The sequence below is a fragment of the Manis javanica genome, chromosome 3 (assembly GCF_040802235.1).
Source record: "Manis javanica isolate MJ-LG chromosome 3, MJ_LKY, whole genome shotgun sequence".
NCBI lineage: Eukaryota > Metazoa > Chordata > Mammalia > Pholidota > Manidae > Manis > Manis javanica.
This window is the reverse complement of record NC_133158.1, coordinates 11,328,766-11,350,402: the sequence shown is the minus strand read 5'-3', so window position 1 is coordinate 11,350,402 and position 21,637 is coordinate 11,328,766.

Here is a 21,637-nt window from a genome sequence, read left to right as displayed (position 1 = left end):
AAGGTAGAAATCTCCTCCCAAAACCACACATAATATGAAAATACACCAAATACAACTAATCCTGAAAGAGTGACCAGAAAGAAGACTGCAACAGATGGCAGATGGCTTACATCTGGGGAAAAGAGAAGACTTCACAGAAAAGGGTAAGTAGCAAAGCCATGATCCAGGGGGACCCAACCTCCGTCTTCACCCCAGCTCACTGGTGGGAAGAAGATAAATGGAATGGGGAGGGAGTGGAAGCCCAGGACTACTAAATATCCACCCTGGATATCTGCTCCGGGAGCATGAATCCACATTACATGGTGCTCTGGAGATTAGAGGGGTTGTAAAGCAAAGGCAGGCAGAAAACATGGAGAGACTGAGATTCCAGCCACGTTTGGAGAACAAGTACCCACAACTAGCTGCTCTGGGACAAAAAAACATATGCACACTTTAAAAGACTTCCCCACAGTGAGAGAACTGCTAAAGGGGCAAGGATTACACAGAGCTTGCTGCTCAGGAGAAAGGAGAGGTGGACAAAATCCAGGCACAGTCAGCCTGTAGGTTGGGAGCTTTCAGGAGCTTCAGGTGCGCCATCCCCTGGCTGGCATTGTAGCACTGAGGCCCCCACACCAACTGCAATATGCTGTCTGCAGCTCCTTCCTCCAAGCTTCCACCAGCTTGCAAACCTGCTGCCCCCATAATTGCACCAGGGCAGCCCTGCCTATGGCAGCTACAGGGGTGTAATGCAGAGGCTCCTCCCTGTGTGCTTGGCCAGCTGGCAGTGGAGGCAGGTACTGCAGCCAGGAAGCAGGAAAGAGCTCTTTCCTCCTGGCAGGCTCTGGAGCTGCTTGTCTGCAACCCCCACTCTCACTCCAGGGGCTGGGCAGATCCTGAGAGCAGAGCTCCTGGGCACTAGAAGGCACTGCCTACACAGAGTTATTATTTCATATTATTCATTAGAAATATGAATTGGCAAAAGAAACTTGTTCAGACCAAAATCCCTCACACACCAAAAAGAGGGCTAAGTGAAACTGAAATCAATCTTCTCGATAAAGATTTCCAAATAGAAACCATAAACATGCTCATGGAGATGCAGGAAAATATTGAAGATCTCGGGGACAACTTCAAGAAAGAGACAGAAACTTTGATAAATACAGTATCTGAAATGAAACATATAGTGGACAGATTTAAAAGCAGATTAAAAGAGGTAGAGGAGATGGTAAATTGAATACAAATTAGAGAACAGGAATAGAAAGAAGCTGAGGCACAGAGAGAAAAAAGGATCTCTAGGAATGAAAGAATAGTAAGACAATTCTGTGACCAATCGAAGCAACAATATTTGCATTATAAGGGTACTAGAAGAAGAAGAAGAGAGAAAAAGGGATAGAAAGTGTCTTTGAGGAAATAATTGCTGAAAACTTCTTCAATCTGGGAAAGAAAATAGTCTCTCAGGCCATGGAAGTGCACAGATCTAACACAAGGGACCCAAGGAAGACAACACCAAGACATACAATAAGTAAAGTGCCAAAGATAAAAAACAAGAACAGAGTATTAAAAGCAGCCAGAGAGAGAAAAAAGATTACATACAAAGGAAAGCCCATCAGGCTAACATCAGACTTCTCAGCAGAAACCTTACAGGCCAGAAGGGAGTGACATGATATATTTAATATAATGAAACATAAGGGCCTCGAAACAAGTATATTCTACCTGGCAAGATTATCATTGAGGGATAAGGGTGGGGAAAAAGAAAGAGGGCATTACGATTAGCATGTATAGTGTGTGGGGGGCATGGGGAGGGCTGCACAACACAGAGAAGACAAGTAGTGATTTTACAGCATCTTACTACACAGACGGACAGTGACTGTGAAGGGGTATGTGGAGGGGACTTGGTGAAGGGGGGAACCTAGTAAACAATGTTCTTCCTGTAATTGTAGATTAATGATACCAAAATAAAAAAAAATGTAAGCAGGCCAAAAAAAAAGATTATCATTTAAATTTAAATGAAGGATTAAATAATTTACAGAGAAGCAAAAGTTGAAAAAATTTTCCTCCCACAAACCATCTCTACAGTGTATTTTAAAGGGACTACTCTAGATGGAAGTGCTCCTAAGGCTAAATATCTGCCACCAGAGAAAATAAAACCTTAGTAAATGAAGTAAACTAGTTAATTATTACTAAGCAAATGCAAAGTTAAGTCAGCTACCCAAAAAGTCAGTCAAGGATACACAAAGAGTACAGAATGAGACACCTAACATGTAAAGAGTGGAGGAGGGAGAAAGGGAGAAAAAAAAGAACCTTTAGATTGTGTTTGTAATAAGTGAGTTAAGATAGATTGTTACATAGTAAAGAAGCTGCCCTTGAACCTTTGGTAAACACAGATTTAAAGCCTGCAATGGCAATAAGTACATATCTATCAATAATCACCCTAAATGTAAATGGACTGAATGTACCAATCAAAAGACACAGAGTTACAGAATAGATAAAAACAAGACCCATCTATATTCTGCCTACAAGACATACAAACATACAAGAAAAACCCAAAGACATACACAGACTAAAACTGAAGGGATGGAAAAAAGGTATTTCATTTCATGCAAAAATAATGAGAAAAAAGCAGGTGTTGCAATACTTATATCAGACAAAATAGACTTCAAAACAAAGAAAGTCACAAGAGACAAAGAAGGACATTACATAATGATAAGGGGATCAGTCCAACAAGAGGATATAACCATTATAAATATCTATGTACCAACATAGAAACACCCAAATATGTGAAACAAATACTAAGAGAATTAAAGGGGGAAATAGAATGCAATGCATTCATTTTAGGAGACATCAACACACCACTCACTCCAAAGGACAGATCAACCAGAGAGAAAATAAGTAAGGAGACAGAGGCACAGAACAACACATTAGAAAGGGTGGACCTAACAGACATCTATACAACACTCTACCCAAAAGCAGCAGGATACACATTCTTCTCAAGTGCACATGGAATATTTTCCAGAATATATCACATAGTGGGCCACAAAAAGAGCCTCAGTAAATTCAGAAGGATTGAAGTTGTACCAACCAACTTCTCAGATCAAAAAGGTATGAAACTAGAAATAAATTATGCAAAGAAAACAAAAAAGGCTACAAACACATGGAGCCTTAACAACATGCTCCTAAATAATCAGTGGATCAATGACCAAATTAAAACAGAGATCAAGCAACATATGGAGACAAATGAAAAGAGCAGCTCAGCACCCCAACTTCTGTGGGACATAGCGAAGGCAGTTTTAAGAGGAAAGTTTATAACAAAGAGGCTTACTTCAAGAAAGAAAAACAATCCAAATGAACAGTCTAAACTCACAATTAATGAAACTAGAAAAAGAATAAGTGAGGCCCAAGCTCAATAGAAGAAGGGACATAATAAAGATTAGAGAAGAAATAAATAAAATTGAGAATAATAAAACAATAGAAAGAATTAATGAAACCAGGAGCTGGTTCCTTGAGAAAATAAAATAGATAAGCTCCTAGTCAGACTTATCAAGAAAAAAAGAGAGTTCTACACACATAAACAGAGTGAGATATGAGAAGGGAAAAATCACTACAGACACCACAGAAAAGAATTATGAGAGAATATTATGAAAAATTATATGCTAACAAATTGGATAACCTACAAGAAATGGGCAACTTTCTAGAAAAATACAACCTTCCAAAGCTGATCCAGGAAGAAACAGAAAATCTAAACAGACCAACCACCAGCAATGAAATTAAATTGGTAATCAAAAAACTACCCAATAACAAAATCTCTGGACCAGATGGCTTCACCACTGAATTTTATCAGACATTTAGAGAAGACCTAATAGCCATCCTTAAAGTTTTCCAAAAAGTTGAAGATGAGGGAATACTTCCAAATTCATTCTATGAAGGCAGCATCACTCTAATACCAAAACCAGGGAAAGACACCACAACAAAAGAAAATTACAAACCAATATACCTGATGAACATAGATGCAAAAATACTCAATAAAATATTAGCAAAATGAATTCAAAAATACATCAAAAAGATCATCCATGATGATCAAGTGAGATTTATTCCAGGGATGCAAGGATGGTATAATATTTGAAAATCTATCAACATCATCTACCACATCAACAAAAAGAAGGAAAAACATAATATGATCATTTCCATAGATGCTGAAAAAGCATTTGACAAAATTCAACATCCATTCATGATAAAAACTCTCAACAAAATGGATATAGAGGGCAAGTACCTCAACATAATAAAGGCCATATATGACAAACCCACAGTCAACATCGTACATAACAGCAAAAAGCTGAACACTTTTCTTCTAAGATCAGGAACATGACAAGGATGCCCACCCTCCCCACATTTATTCAACATAGTTCTGGAAGTCCTAGCCAGAGCAATCAGACAACACAGAGAAATAAAAGGCACCCAGATTGGTAAGGAAGAAGTTAAACTGTTACTGTGTGCAGATGACATGATATTGTACATAAAAATCTCTAAAGCATCCACTGCAAAACTACTAGCACTAATAACTGCATTCAGCAAAGTTGCAGGATACAAAATTAATACACAGAAATCTGTTGCATTCCTATAAACTAACGATTAACTAGCAGAAAGAGAAATCAGGAAAACAATTCCATTCACAATTTCATCAAAAAGAATAAAATATTAAGGAATAAACCTAACCAAGGAGGTGAAAGAACTATACCCTGAAAGCTACAAGACACTCATGAGAGAAATTAAAGACACCAATAAATGGAAATACATCCCGTGCTCATGGATAGGAAGAATATTGTCAAAATGGCTATCCTGCCTAAACAATCTGTACAGATTCAATGCAATCCCTATCAAAATACAACAGCATTCTTCAGTGAACTGTAACAAATAGTTGTAAAATTCATTTGGAACCACAAAAGACCCTGAAAAGCCAAAGCAATCCTGAGAAGGAAGAATAAAGCTGGGGGATTACACTCCCCAACTTCAAGCTCTACTACAAAGCCTTAGTATTCGAGACAATTTGGTACTGGCACAAGAACAGACCCATAGATCAATGGAATAGAATAAAAGAGCCCAGATATTAACCACACATATATGGCCAATTAATATATATGGATATTGGAGCCATGGATATACAATGGCGAAACAACAGCCTCTTCAACAACTCATTTTGGCAAAACTGGACAGCTACATGTAAGAGAATGAAACTGGATTATTGTCTAACTCCATAAACAAAAGTAAATTAGAAATGGATCAACGACCTGAATGTAAGTCATGAATCCATAAAACTCTTAGAAGAAAACATAGGCAAAAATCTCTTGACTATGAACATGAGCAACTTTTTCCTGAACGCATCTCCTCTGGCAAGGGAAACAAAATAAAAAATGAACAAATGGTAAAAAGGTTCTCTACAGCAAAGGACACCATTGGCAGAACAAAAAGGCATCCTATGGTATGGGAGAATATATTTGTAAATGGCATATCTGACAAGGGGTTAACATCCAAAATGTATAAAGTACTCAGATGCTTCAACATCCAAGAAGCAAATAACCCTATTAAAAAATGGGCAGAGGATATGAACAGACACTTCCCCAAAGAAGAAATTCAGATGGCCAACAACAGGCACATGAAAAGATGCTCCACATTGCTAATTATCAGGGAAATGCAAATTAAAACCACAATGAGATATCACCTCACACCAGTTAGGATGGCCAACATCTAAAAGACAAGGAACAGCAAATACTGGTGAGGATGCACAGAAAGGGGAAACCTCTTAACACTGTTGGTAGGAATATAAATTAGTTCAACCATTGTGGAAAGCAATATGGAGTTTCCTCAAAAACTAAAAATAGAAATACTATTTGACCCGGAATCCCACTCCTAGGAATTTACCTGAAGAAAACAAGATCCCAGATTCAAAAAGACATATGCACAGCACTATTTAGAATAGCCGAGATATGGAAGCAACCTAAGTGTCTGTCAATAGATGAATGGATAGAGAAGATGTGGTACATATACACAGTGGAATACTATTTAGCCATAAGAAGAAAACAAATCCTACCATTTGCAACAATATGGATGGGGCTAGAGGTTATTATGCTCAGTGAAATAAGCCAGACAGAGCAATTCAAATACCAAATGATTTCACTCATTTGTGGAGTATAACAGAGCAAAACTGAAGGAGCAGAACAGCATCAGACCTACAGACTCCAAGAAGGGACTAGTGGTTACCAAAAGGAAAGGGGGTGAGGAGGGAGGGTGAGAAGGGAGGGAGAAGGGGATTAAGGGATATTATGATTAGCACACATAATGTATGGGGGGCACGGGGAAGGCACTATAGCACAGAGAAGGCAAGTAGAGACTCTACAGCATCTTATTACACTGGTGGACAGTGACTGCAATGGGGTGTGTGTGGGGTGACTTGATAATATGGGTGAATGTAGGAACCACAATGTTGCTCATGGGAAACCTTCAAAAGATTGTATAGTAGTGATACCTTAATAAAAAATAAAAAAAAAGAAAGCTTGCCATTGCAACTACATGGATGGACCTAGATGGTATTATGCTAAGTCAAATAAGCCAAACAGAGAAAGACCAATACCATATGATTTCACTTATAAGTAGAACCTTAAATCAAAACAAAACAAAATGAACAAAACAACGACACACTCATACAACTATGAAGTGACTGGTGGTTACCTTAGGGTTGGGGTGGGTGGGTGAAATAGGTGAAGAGGATAAAAAGGCACAAAATCTCAGTCACAATATAAATTAGCCATGGGGATGAAACTACACCATAGAGAATATAGTCAATAATTCTGTGACATCTTTCGATATCAACTGTAAGTACACTAGTTGAGTTAAGCATCTAATAGTGCAGATAACTGTTGAACCACTATGTGATATACTTGAAATCAATATAATATTGTTTATCAACTATAGCTCAATAAAAAAATTAAAAACCCCAAATTTTTGTCAAGGTACTTAACACAATATAATTTTGGATATGATGTGGCCTAGAGATTTCAGTTTGCAAATCCTACATTAGAAGAACAATGAATCTCTATTTTAAAATTATTTTAGCTTCATTCATTCTTTACTTCACTCCTTGATTGATTTTGGTGCTGAGGCATCTTCCCAATTGTTCTTTGTGCTGACACCAGAGCCACTTTTCTTTATGACACACATTTCTTCTACCGAAGCAAAGGGCAAAGTGAATTATGTTATCCAAGAGTTTTGTTGAACTCCAACGTTGTGTGTGTACTTGGAACCAGGCGTGGGACTACAAACTGATTCTTGTACATCTACTAACATGATAGAAAATGTGTTGACTACTTAACAGTACTACTGTAACCTGAATAGGAGGCTGAAGCTGGAGCCTTGGCTCAACCCATCTGCGTTTGGGAAAGGACTATAGGAAAGATAGGCCTGGGTCATCTTCCAGTCTTCTGTCCCAGATAAGGAGGCTTCTCAGCAGGAAACCTGCACTCCTGTCTTTCCCAGAACAACATTTCATGAAAGTTTAAGCAGTTTTTCCACTGAGGGGTTCAGAGTCGGCTGAGAGGACAGGAGGACAGAGAGAGAAAAGAAATACTGGGTGCTGTGTCCTAACTACTTTCCTTCCTTTTACTGAACAAGGGATGAACTCTCATTGTTAACTGTCTTTAATCAGATTCTTAATTTGACTACATTGTAATCACCTAGGGAGCTTTAAAAAAGTACTGGTACTTGTGTCCTAACCACCGGAGATTTTGATTAGATGGGCTTAATGGATCGTGCACATCAGGAGTTTTAAGATGAATCTGATGTGAAGACCAAGTGTAGAAAGAGTAGCTTAGACTTTCAGATGCATTTGTGTAGTAGCATGGGGGTAGAGGGTGGTCTCTTTGAATGCTCCTATCCCTTAATGCTTTCCTCCCTCACAGCTGTTTTTTTCTTAAGCTTCTTTACACTTTCTAATTCATAATAAATTCTGTCTATATAAATAGACAAAATCCAGCCTCCATTTTAGACATCTTTTCTTATATCTAGTAAATTTGGGGGCTTTAGGCTTCCCCTGAATATTAAAGTTTTTTCCTCAATTGTGCAACATTTTATCCCTTGGCCACTAAAAATGTCACAGGTTCAATAGTAATGGCTGCATAATATGTTTTTATGTGTATACATGATCATTTGTTAAAACAGTCACCTATGTTATACTTTTTGGCTATTTCCCATTTTGTGATAACATAAATGCAGTCACCTTATTTAAATACAAATATTTGTCCACTTCCCTGATTATTTTCTTCGGGGACTTTCTTAGCAGTGAAAATAATTGTTAAGGCTATTGGTGTATAAGACCACATCACTTTTCAAAAATGCTGTACTGATTTATAAAACCAACAAAGATGATATCCTATAATTAATTCTTCCTTTCTTGCTGCGATGGGTACATTTCAATTGCCTAGCATAATTTAAACAGAATTCGATTAAGGCCTCCATTGTAGGCTGTACCATTCAATAACAAGTATTAAGTATCCTCTAATATTAATAAATATTTATTGTACATTCCAGGGAGAGCTGTATTTTATTTGTTCCCTTGCAAGACTTCATTAGTTCACTGTACCCTTCTAATCAGTAAAAGCCTTAATTAATTTTTGTCTTGAGTAATTTCCTTTATAATCATAATAAAATGAAAATGGAATATACTTGTGAATTATAAACCACATCTGTGGTCACACAGCAGGAGAGTCATCTAGAGAGATTTTGAGCAATACAGATTCCTGGATTTCGTCTGTAGGAGAATCACATTTATTAGATTTAACTAAGAGTCTGAGAATCTGTGTTTTAGTAGATGCTGCTCAGGTCCATCCATGTTCAGGCTTGGCTACTACTGTACTATCTTTTTATGGGAATGTGTTTATGATCCTCATATCCATATACATCACTATATTTCTTAAATTTTACACTTCTTATTTATAGCCAACAATTCAAGAGTTATTTGATTATAATGCTACTTCTAGAATTATAATGGGTTGATGAGGCATCAAATGTATGAATTAAAATTCATAAATAAAGAAAAATATTCATGTAGATGAAGTAATTGGGGCAGGAAATGATTATTCTATTTAATATATAATGAAAATTTAATAATATCACAACTGTGTTAAAATTTTGAGATTTAAGATATATAACAGAGGATCAGTTTTCATCAATAGGATAACCTATCATTCTAGGGGGAGCTGGTAAATGTGTCTCAAGCATCAATTTACAGATTAATATCATGCATTGATGAATTGGTTGCAGCCTCTTAAGTTCCTCTTATTCTTGTGAATGGCATGGCATTTCTCAAGTCTTGTCTATTATTTATGTACATGCAGGTGTGTGTGTGTGTGTATGGTCATAGATATTAGAGAAACTTTGGAGAAAAAAATCAATATTGATATCCTTCTATAGAGTACCTACCTATATGTACTGCAGAAAGCACTAGTGCCAAAAAAAGGCATTTTAAGAAATGCTGGCTGTCTTAATTAAGACATTTACTGTTGCAGAAGGAAATATATTCCCACTCTTTCATGCAGCAAAGAGCTTTAAGGAAAGAATACAGAAACATCTCACATGAACCGAGCACAGAAATGACAGCAAGGCTACAGCAGACCTGACAGTCACTTTCCCTTACATAGGATGATCTCTAATCTGACTTCCTTGAAATCCTTTGTTCACTTCACATGTCTTTCAACAAGTCACTTCTAAGGACAGCATCTGCTTGCTGTATATCACAACTGGCCAATCGCATAGTAGGCCCTTGCTAAGTTTTGCTTTTGAGACAGTAAGCTCATCTGTTGGTACACACCTGGAATGCAAAATGTTAAGCCACCTGAAGTTTCAGGTTTAAAATCTGTCTCATAGGTGAAAAATGAACTCCAAGATTCCATGCAGAATGTGCTCTGTCTTACTAGGCAAATGAATGGGAACAGCTTTGGAAGATAATTAAACACACACACAGAAAAGATTAGAGCAACCTGCTTACCAACCAGCTGTAGTAATAATTACTGCTACACTCAATGACTTCAATAACTGTGAAAGGGACTTCTACAACTTAGTACCTATTTTCCCCAGGGTTAAATAAGTCTGCTGCTAATTCCTTCTCTGTAAAGGGGTGTAATGATAGTAACTGCCTCCTGGCATGGTTAAAAATGAGAGATATTGCATTATGAGAGAGCTGTACAGTATTGTTAACTATAGGTACAGTGTTGTAATACAGCGGATGTCTAGAGTGTAATCATCTTGTATGACTGAAACTTTATATCTGTCCAAAAGCAACTTCCTACCTGCAGCTTCTTGTAAACACCATGCTACACTTTCTGTGAGTTTGAGTATTTTAGATACTTATAAATAGAATCGTGCAGTTTTTGGCTTTCTACGGCTAATTTCACATAGCATAATGTCCTCCAAGTTCATCTATGTTGTGACATGTGACAGGATTTTCCTTCTGAATAATATTCTACTGTATGTATATACCTCATTTCCTTTTCCATTCATCTGTCCATGGACATTTAGGTTGTTTCTACATCTTGGCTCTTGTGAGTAATGGGAGTGTTAATCTGTCTTCAAGGTCCTGATTTCAGTTCCTTTGCATATATACCCAGGAGTGGAATTGCTGGATCATATGGTGGTACTGTTTTTTAAATTTTTTGAGGAACCTAGGTAGTGTTTTCCATAGAGCCCTTCAGTTTACATTTCCACCAACAGTAAACAAGAGTTTCAACTTCTCCACATCCTCTTCAACACATGTTATCTTTTGCTTTTTGACAGTTGCTCTCCTAACCGGTGTGAGATGATATTTCATGGTTTGGATTTTCATTTTCCTTATCATTAGTGACATTGAACATCTTTTAATATACCTGTTGGCCATTTGTGTGCTTTTCTAGAGGAATATCTATTCAAATCCTTTGCCCATTTAAAAAATGAGTTATTTGTTTTTATGCTGTTGAGTTATAGGATTTCTTTATATATTTTGGACATTGATTTCTTATCAAATATGTGCTTAGCAAATATTTTTTTACCCATTCTTTAGGTTGTGTATTCTCTCTATTGTTTCCTTTGCTGTACAGAAACTTCTTATTTATTTTAATTTAACTCAATTTTTATTTTCTCCTGCTATTTTTTATTTTCTTCTAATTGAAATATAACTGATAAACAATATTAATTGGATTCAGGTGTATAATATAGTGATTTTATAATTGTATACATTATTAAATGCTCACTGTAATTAAGTGTAGTTGCCATCTGTCAATATAGAAATATAGTAAAATACTCTTGACTACATTCCCTATACTGTATTTTCATCCCTGTGGCTAATTGATTTTATAATTGGAATTTTGCACTTCTTTATCCCCTCCACCTATTTCACCCCTTTGGCAATTCCCCACCTCCCTCCCCCTTTGGCAACTACCAATCTGCTCTCCATGTTTATGAGCCTATTTCTGTTTTGTTTGTTTATTTATTTTGTTTTATAGTTTGCATGTATAAGTGAAATCCTATTGTATTTGCCTTTATCTGACTTATTTCACTTAGCATAATACCCTCTAGTTCCATCAATGTTGTCACAAATGGCAGGATTTCATTTTGTGTCTGATTCCTCTATGTATATGTACCAGTTCTTTTTTATCCATTCATCTATCAATGGACACTTAGATTGCTTCCATATCTTGGCTATTGTAAACAATGCTGCACTGAACATAGGAATGCATATATGTTTTCAAATTAATTATTTTGTTTTTTTATGGTAAATTCCCAGAAGTGAAATTGCTGGATTGCATAGTATTTCTATTTTTAGTGTTTTGAGAAACCTCCATACTGTTTTTCATGTGACTGCACCAATTCATATTCCCACCAACAGTGGTGGAGGGCTTCCTTTTCTCCACATCCTTGTTACCTCTTGTTATTTCTTATCTTGTTGATATTAGCTACTCTCACTGGTGTGAGGTGATACTTTATCATGGTTTTGATTTGCATTTTCCTGGTGATTAGTGATGTTGAGTATCTGATTTTCATGTGTCTAATGGCCTTCTGTATGTCTTCTTTGGAAAAATGTCTCTTCAGGTCCCCTGTCCATTTTTTATTGGACTTTTTGTGTTTTGTTTTGTTTTTTTGGTATTGAGTTGTATGAGTTTTATATATTTTGGATATTAGCCCCTTATCAGATATATAAGTTGAAAATATATTCTCCCATACAGTAGGTTGTGTTTTTGTTTTGTTGATGGTTTCCTTTGCTATGCAGAAGCTTTTTAGCTTGATGTAGTCCCACTTGTTTATTTTTGCTTTTGTTTCCCTTGCTTGGGGAGATATATACAGAAAAACTTACTAATACTGATGTTTGAGAGTTTACTGCCCATGATTTCTTCTAGGCATTTTGTGGTTTCAGCTTTTATATTTAGGTTTTTAATCCATTTTAACTTGTTTTTGTGTATGATATAAGATAGTGATCCAGTTTCATTGTTTTGCATGTAGCTGTCCAGTTTTCCCAACACCATTTATTGAAGACTCTTCACCATTGTATATTCTTGGTGCAGAAGCTTTTTAGTTTGATGTAGTTCCTATTGCCTGTTTTTGCATTTGTTGCTTGTACTTTTGGTATCATATCCAAGAAATCGTTGCCTATAAAATCATCATTAAGTTTCCCCCCACGTTTTCTTCTAGGAATTATATTGAAAATGAAAACACAATGTGTGTTGTATAACGGCCGTATATGAAAAACTTATAGGTTACAGCAAAAGAGGTACTAAAAGAGAGGTCTGTGTGATAAATGCCTACATTAAGAAACGATAATGATCTCAAATAAACAACTTAACTTTATACCTTAAGAAACTAGAAGAAGAAGAGCAAACAGCCCACAGTTATTAGGAGTAAGGAAATAATGTAGATTAGAACAGAAACAAATGAAATAGAGATAGAAAATAATAGAAAAATCAACAAAACTGAGAGTTGGTTTTTTTGAGAGATAAGCACACTTATAAATGCTTAGGGTAACTAAGATAAATGAAGTCTCAAATAAATAAAATAAAAATTGAATGAGGAGTCATTACACCTGATGCCATAAAAATAAAAAAATAAGAGATGGCTATGAAAAATTATACACCAAGAGATTTGTTAACCCAGAAGAAATGGATAAATTCTGAGAAACATACCCTACTGAGACTGAATCATGAAGAAATGGAAAATCTGCACAGACCAGTAATGAGTAAGGAGATTGAGTCTGTAATCAAAAACATCTCCAAAAGGAGAACTCAGGGCCAAATGGCTTCATGGATGAATTCTGTCAGATATTTAAAATAGAATTAAAAACAATTCTTATCAAACTCTTCTGAAAAATTGAAGAGGGAACACATCCAACCTGATTTTATAAGGCTATCATAACCCTGTTACCAAAGTCAGACAAAAACAGTACAAGTAAAGAAAACTAAGGCCATTATTCCTGAGGAAGGTAAATGCAAAAATTCTCGGCAGAATCCTAGCAAATCAAATTCAACAGCACTTTAATAAGGTAATACACCATGACCAAGTGTGCTTTATCTGTGCAATATAATGATACACACCTTAACAGAATGAAGGATAAAAATCACAGAGTATCTCAATATATAAAGAAAGATCATTTGACAAAATCCAACACCCTTCCTTGAGAAAAACTCTTGACAAACTAGGCATAGAAGGACTTTACTTCACTGAAATAAAGATTGTATATGAAAAGTCCACAGCTATCATCATGCTCAATAGTGAAAAACTGAAAGTTCCTTTATGACAGGAACAAGGCAAGGATGTTCACTCTTGCCACTTCTATTTAACATAGTCCTAGAAGTCCTGGTCAGAACCATTATACAAGAAAAAGAAAGAAAAGGTATCCAAGTCAGAAAGAAAGAAGTGACATTTTCTCTGTTCACAGATGACATAATCTAATATGTAGAAAACCCATAAAACTGTTAGAACTAATAATTTGAATTCTGTAAAGTTGCAAGATACAAAATATACAAAAATCAATTGTATTACTATACACTAACAGCAGATTATCGGTAAAAGAAATAAAGAAAGCAGTCCCATTTGTAATAGCATCAAAAACAATACGACAGAATGGATTAAAGATGGCAGTGTGGGAGGTGAGACAGAGGCTTCCTCCTAAAACTGCATATAATATGAAAATATAATTAATACAACTGATCCTAAAAGAACAACAGGAAAGAGGACTGCACCAGACTGCATACACCTGGAGAAAAGAGCAGACCTCACGGAACAGGGTAATGTACCAAAGCTGTGGCTCGGCGGGACCCAAGTCTTTCCCCCACCCCAGCTCACCAGCTGGAGGGAGAGAAACAGAGCAGGGAGGGAGTGGAGGCCTGGGACTGCTGAATACCTAACTCCGGAAATCTGCTCTGGGAGCACAAACCTACATTTCAAGGAGCCTTCATGATACTCTCATAACTAGGGGATTGGAAAGCTAAGACAGGCAGAATTCTTGGAGAAACTGAGATTCCAGCTGCTTGTGGAAAGCAGAGATCCATATCTGGCTGCTCTGGGACAAAAGAAAGGCGGGCAGTCTGAGAAACTTCTTAACAAGGAAGCCCTTAGCAAGAGGGCTGCTAAAGGGGCAAGGATTGCACAGAGCTTCCTGCTCAGGAGAAAAGACAGGTAGACAAAATTGTCTGAGTGCACTCTGCCCACCAGGCTGGGAGCTTTCATGATTTCCAGGTTCTTCAGCTCCCTGGCTGGCTACACAGCTCCAAGGACCCCCTCCGTGATAGGCAGCTGACTGCGCCTTTCTGCCGGCCAGCCACACCTGGCTCGCAAACTGGCAAACCCTACCCTGGTGTTAGGCCAGCCAGAGGGAAGATCTGTCTACAGCAACTACAAACTCAAAGCATAGAGGCTTATACCTGTGTGATCTGCCCACTGGTTCAGGCAGTGGAGACAGGCATAGCAGCCAGGAAGCAGGAAACAGCTCTTTCCTCCCCTGTGGCACCAATACCACACTCCCCTGTGACTCCCGATGTTGCTTCAGGGGCTGAGCAGCTCCAGAGAGTAGAGCTTCTGGACACTAGAGGGCACCATATACAAATATGAAATGCCAAAGGAACCTGGTTCAGAGTAAAATTAATATAACTCCTGAGAAAGATAACATGGACCTTATGAGTCTTCCTGAAAAGGAGTTCAAAATAAAAACCATTAATATGCTAATGGAGGTACAGAAAGATATTCAAGAACTCAGGAAGGAATTCCGGTTGGAGATCTAATCATTGAAGAGCACAATGGAGGGTATTAAAAGCAGATTGGATACGGTGGAGGAGGTGATAAATGAAATAGAAACTAGAGAAGAGAAATACAAAGAAGCTGAGGCACAGAGAGAAAAAAGGATCTCTGAGAATGAAAGAATATTGAGAGAACTGTGTGATGAATCCAAACAGAACAATATTAACATTATAGGGGTACCAGCAGAAGAAGAAGAGAGAGAAAGGGATAGAGTGTGTCTTTGAGTACGTAATTGCTGAAAACTTCCTCAATCTGGGGAAGGAGATAGTCTCTTAGGCCATGGAGATGCACAGACCTCCCAACACAAGGGACCCAAGGAAGACAACACCAAGACATACAGTAATTAAAATGGCAAAGATCAAGGATAAGGGCAGACTATTAAAAGCAGCAGAGAGAGAAATAAGATCACATACAAAGGAAAGCCCATCAGGCTAACATCAGACTTCTCAGCAGAAACCTTACAGGCCAGAAGGGAGTGGCATGATGTATTTAATGCAATGAAGCAGAAGGGCCTGGAACCAAGATTATTTTATCCAGTGAAATTATCATTTAAATTTGAAGGAGGGATTAAATAATTTTCAGATAAGAAAATCTGAGAGAATTTACCTCCCACAAACCATCTCTACAGTCTATTTGGAGGGACTGCTATAGATGGAAGTATTCCTAACGTTTAATAGCTGTCACCAGAGGTAATAAAACAACAGTAAAGAAAGTAGAACAGCTAATTACTAAGCAAATACAAAATTAATTTAACTATCCCCAAAGCCAATGAAGGGATAGACAAAGAGTACAGAATGTGATACCTATTATATAAAGAATGGAGGAGAAAGAAAGGAGGAGAAAAAGAAAAGAACCTTTAGATTGTGTTTATAATATCATATTCAGTGAGTTAAGTTAGACTCTTAGATAGTAAGAAAGTTAACCTTGAACCTTTGGTAACCACAAATCTACAGTCTGCAATAGCAATAAGTACATACCTATCGATAATCACCCTAAATGTAAATGGACTGAATGCACCAATTAAAAGACATACAGTCACTGAATGGATAAAAGAACAAGACCCATCTATATGCTGCCTACAAGAGACTCAATTCAAAACCAAAGACATACACAGACTAAAAGTGAAGGGATGGAAAAAGATATTTGATGCAACTAATTGAGAGAGAAAAGCAGGAGTTGCAGTACTTGTATCAGACAAAATAGACTTCAAAACAAAGAAAGTCACAAGAGACAAAGAAGAACATTACATAATGATAAAGGGATCAGTCCAACAAGAGGATATAACCATTATAAATATCTATGTTCCCAACACAGGAGCACCTACATATGTGAAACAAATACTAATTGAATTAAAAAGGGAAATAGAATGCAATGCATTCATTCTAGGAGACTTCAACACTCCACTCACTCTGAAGGACACATCAACCAGACAGAAAATAAGTAAGAACACAGAGGCACTGAACAACACATTAGAGCAGATGGACATAATGGACATCTACAGAACTCTACACCCAAATGCAGCAGCATACACATTCTTCTCAAGGGCACATGGAACATCTTCAAGAATAGATCATATACTAATCCACAAAAAGAGCCTCAGTAAATTCAAAAAGATTGAAATTGTACCAAAAAGATTGAAATTTGTGGTTTCTCAGACCACAAAGGTATGAAACTATAAATAAATTACACACATACACACACATAAAAAAAAAAAAGCCCACAAATACATGGAGGCTTCACAACATGTTCCTAAATAACCAATGGATCAGTGACCACATAAAAACAGAGATCAAGCAAAATATGGAGACAAATGACAATAATTCAACACTGCAAAAATCTGTGGGATACAGCAAATGCCATGCTAAGAGGAAAGTATATTGCAATGCAGGCCTACCTCAGGAAAGAACAATCCCATATAAGCAGTCTAAACTTACAATTAATGAAACTAGAAAAAGAAGAACAAATGAGGCCCAAAGTCAGTATAAGGAGGGACATAATAAAGATTAGAGAAGAAATAAATATAATTGAGAAGAATAAAACAAAAGAAAGAATCAATGAAAGCAAGAGCTGGTTCTTCGAGAAAATAAACAATATAGATCAACCCCTAGCGAGACTTATCAAGAAAAAAAGAGAGTCTACACACATAATCAGAATCAGAAATGAGAAAGGAAAAATCACTACAGACACCAGAGAAATACAAAGAATTATTAGAGAATACTATGAAAAATTATATGCTAACAAACTGGATAACCTAGAAGAAATGGACAACTTTCTATAAAAATACAACCTTCCAAGGCAGACCAAGGAAGAACAGAAAATCTGAACAGACCAACTACCAGGAACAAAATTGAACTGGTAATCAAATAATTACCTAAGAACAAAACCCCTGGACCAGATGGCTTCACCACTGAATGTTACCAAACCTTTAGTAAAGACCTAATACCCATCCTCATTAAAGTTTTCCAAAGAGTAGAAGAAGAGGGAACACTTCCAAACTCATTCTATGAGGCCAGCATCACTCTAATACCAAAATCAGGCAAAGACAACACAACAAAAGAAAATTACAGACCAATATCCCTGATGAACATAGATGCAAAAATACAAATACTCAACAGAATATTAGCAAACAGAATCCAAAAATACATCAAAAAGATTATCCATCATAATCAAGTAGGGTTTTTTCCTGGTATGCCAGGATGGTACATTAGAAAATCCATCAACATCATCTAACACATCAACAAAAAGGACAAAAACCACATAATCTTCTCCATAGATGCTGAAAAAGCAATTGACAAAATTCAACATCCATTCATGATAAAAACTCTCAACAAAATGGGAATAGAAGGCAAGTACCTCAGTATAATAAAGACCATATATGACAAACCCACAACCAACATTATACTTACCAGTGAGAAGCTGAAAGCTTTTCCTTTAAGATCAGGAACAAGGCAAGGATGTCCACTTTCCCCTCTTCTATTCAGCATAGTACTGGAGGTCCTAGCCACAGCAATCAGACAACACAAAGAAATAAAAGGCATCGAGATTGGCAAGGAAGAACTTAAACTGTCCCTGTTTGCAGATGACATGATGTTGTACATAAAAATCCCTAAAGAATCCACTCCAAAATGACTAGATCTAATACCTGAATTCAGCAAAGTTGCAGGATACAAAACTAATACACAGAAATCTGTGGCATTCCTATACACTAGCAATGAACTAGCAGGAAGAGAAATCAGGAAAACAGTTCCATTCACAATTGTATCAAAAAGAATAAAATACCTAGGAATAAACCTAACCAAGGAAGTGAAAGACCTATACTTTGAAAACAACAAGACACTCGTAAGAGAAATTAAAGAAGATACTAATAAATGGAAGCACATCCCGTCTCATGGATAGGAAGAATTAATATTGTCAAAATGGCCATCCTGCCTAAAGCAATCTATAGATTCAATGCAATTCCTGTCAAAATACCAACAGCATTCTTCAACAAACTAGAGAAAATCATCATAAAATTCTTATGGAACCACAAAAGACCTTGAATAGCCAAAGCAGTCCGGAGAAGGAAGAATAAAGCAGGGAGGATCTCGCTCCCCAACTTCAAGCTCTACTACAAAGCCACAGTAATCAAGACAATTTGGTACTGGCAGAAGAACAGACCCATAGACCAATGGAACAGACTAGAGAGCCCTGATATAAACCCAACTATGTATGGTCAATTGATATATGATAAAGGAGCCATGGACATAAAATGGGGAAATGGCAGCCTCTTCAACAACTGGTGTTGGCAAAACTAGACAGCTACATGCAAGAGAATGAAACTGCATTATTGTTTAACCCCATACACAGAAGTAAACTTGAAACGGTTTAAAGACCTGAATGTAACTCGTGAAACCATAAAACTCTTACAAGACAACATAGGCAAACATCTCCTGAATATAAGCATGAGCAACTTCTTCCTGAATGTATTTCCTTGAGAAAGGGAAACAAAAGCAAAAATGAACACATGGGACTACATCAAACTAAAAAGTTTGTATGGCAAAGGACATCATCAACAGAACAAAAACGCATCCTACAGTATGGGAGAATATATTTGTAAATGACATATCTGACAAGGGGTTAACACCCAAAACATATAAAGAACTTACACGCCTCAACACTCAAAAAGCAAATAACCTGATTAACAAATGGGCAGAGGATGTGAAGAGACAGTTCTCCAAAGAAGAAATTCACATGACCAACAGACACATGAAAAGATGCTCCACATCACTAATGATCAGGGAAATGCAAATTAAAACCACAATGAGATATCACTTCATACCAGTAAGGATGGCCAGCATCAAAAAGACTAAGAACAACAAATGCTGGCGAGACTGTGGAGAAAAGGGAACCCTCCTACACTGCTGGTAGGAATGTAAGCTAGTTCAACCATTGTGGAAAGGAATATGAAGGTTCCTCAAAAAACAAAAAGTAGAAATACCATTTGACCCGGGAATCTCACTCCTTGGAATTTACTGAAAGAATACAACTTCTCAGATTCAAAAAGACATATGGACCCTATGTTTATTGCAGTACTTTTTACAATAGCCAAGATATGGAAGCAATCTAAGTGTCCATCAGTAGATGAATGGATAAAGAAGATGCGGTACATATACACAATGGAATACTATTCGGCCATAAGAAAGAAACAAATCCTATCAGTTGCAACAACATGGATGGAGCTGGAGGACATTATGCTCAGTGAAATAAGCCTGGCAGAGAAAGACAAATGCCAAATGATTTCCCTCAATTGCAGAGTATAACAATGAAGCAAAACTGAAGGAACAAAATGGCAGCAGACTCAGAGACTCCAAAAATGAACTAGTGGTTACCAAAGGGGAGGGGTGTGGGAGGGCAGGTGGGGAGGAAGGGAGAAGGTGATTGAGGGGTATTATGTTTAGTACATATGGTGTGGGATATCACGGGGGGAACAGTGTAGCACAGAGAAGGCACATAGTGAATCTGTGGCATCTTGCTGCACTGATGGACAGTGACTGCATTGGGGTGTGGTGGGGGACTTGATAATATGGGTAAATGTAGTAACCACATTGTTTTGCCATGTGAAACCTTCATAAGAGTATATATCAATCGTACCTTAATAAGAAATTTAAAAACAAAAAACAATAAGACACTAGGAACAATTTTAACCAGAGAAGTGAAAGACTTGTACCCTGAAAACTACATAACATGAATAAGAAAATTTAATGAAGATATAAACAAATGAAAAGAATCTGTGTTCATGGATCAGAAGACCTAATATTGTTAAAAGGTCCATACTACCCAAAGTGATCTATAGATTCAGTGCAATCTCTGTCAAAGTCCCAGTGTCATTGTTTACAAAAATAGAAACAACAATCTTAAAATTCATGTGGAACCACAAAAGACCCCTGATAGCCAAAGAAATCTTAAGGAAGAAGAACAAAGTTGGAGGCATCATATTTCCTGATTTCAAAGTATATTACAACACTACAGTAATTAAAATATCATGGTACTGGCATAAAAACAGACTTATAGGTCAGTGAAACAGAATAGAGCCGCCAGAAATAAACCCAGGCTTATACAGTCAAAGTTGATTTTTGACAAGAGTGCCAAGAACACACAATGGAGAAAGGATAGTCTCTTAAACAGTGTTGGGAAAATTAGATATCCCCATGCAAAAGAATGAAACTGGTCCCATATCTTACACCGTACACAAAAGTCAACTCAAAATGTATTAAAGATTTAAATGTAAAAATGGATTTAAATGAATTAATAAAGAGATAACATGGTGCGTATGTGTGCAGAATGATCCTGGCATTCCCAGCCTTCTTTGCAGCTGTGTCACAGGCGAAGACTTAGATTTCAACAATCAGATGGGCTACCCCAAGCTCACATTTGAAAATATTCATAGTAAGAAGCAGAACCACTATGACTCCTTCCCAGAAAGACAGTAAAGATATGGCAGCTACTGCCATTTTCTGGAGGCCTCAGTAACAGTGGTAGAGGCACTGTCCAGTAGTGCAGGCTCTGTGGTGTCTATGAGAGAAGCTGTAATGTGTGTGCCCAGTTAGGGCAATTGCAGCACTTTCATGAGATACATTTTTTGGCCTGATTTTGAGTGTTGTTCTTGAATGCTAGCATTCAAGCCTGCCTCTCTTAGTGATTATCAGAACTTTCTAATATCATTTAATAAATTTTTATTCTATTTAAATTAGCCACAATTACTTCATGTTACTTATTACAATGGGGAGCCCTGAATGATACAATAAGATTAGAGTGGTATTTTTATGTATCTGCAGCATTTACAGCTTAATATTACAGCTTCAGCATTTGGTGTTTGATAAAG